An 840-nucleotide genomic window follows, 5' to 3' on the forward strand; every position below is an offset into this window, starting at 1 on the left:
TTTCCTTTGTAGTGCCATAACAACCCCTCTGTTAACACTTGTCCTTCCCGCTGCTTTTTTCTTATTTTTGCCAATTCATTGTGTGTGTGTGTGTGCGTGTGTGTGTTTGCGTGCGTGTGTGTGTGTGTGTTTATCTTTTACTTGCTTCAGTCATTAGGCTGCGACCATGCTGGGGCACCGACTTCAAGAACTTTAATCGAATGATCCGACCCCAGTACTTATTTTTTAAAAGCCAGGTACTTATTTAATCGGTCTCTTTGCCGAACCGCTAAGTTACACGTACGTAAACATGCCAATGCTAATGTCAAAGATGGTGGCGGGGAAAACACACACATATATATATATACAGTAGGCTTCTTTCAGTTTCCGTCTACCAAATCCACTCACAAGACTTTAATCGGCCTGTGGCTATAGCTGAAAGCACTTCTCTAAAGTGCCATGCAGACCGACTGAACCCGGAACAGTGTTGCTGGGAAGCAAACTCCTTACTACACAGCCAAGACTGCGCCCTCATGCATACATGCATACATAAATATACGCGCTTGTGTATTTGTGTGTGTAGGTCTGTGTGTCTGTGTGTCTGTGTCAGTGTGTGTTCGTTCCCAATGATATGCTGCCTCGGTAAATGCTGAATACTCAAAACCAGCCTGCTACTATATTTTCTGTATTGTGTGAACATCGGTATTGTTATACTACCATGAAACAATAACAACAACAACAACAACAAAAATAATAATAATTTCACATAATACAGATATATGCCTGTGTATATATATATATATATATACACACACAAAAGCACATATGTGCATATATACGCATATTGTATATCATATATAT

The sequence above is a fragment of the Octopus bimaculoides genome, chromosome 12 (assembly GCF_001194135.2).
Source record: "Octopus bimaculoides isolate UCB-OBI-ISO-001 chromosome 12, ASM119413v2, whole genome shotgun sequence".
Lineage (NCBI taxonomy): Eukaryota > Metazoa > Mollusca > Cephalopoda > Octopoda > Octopodidae > Octopus > Octopus bimaculoides.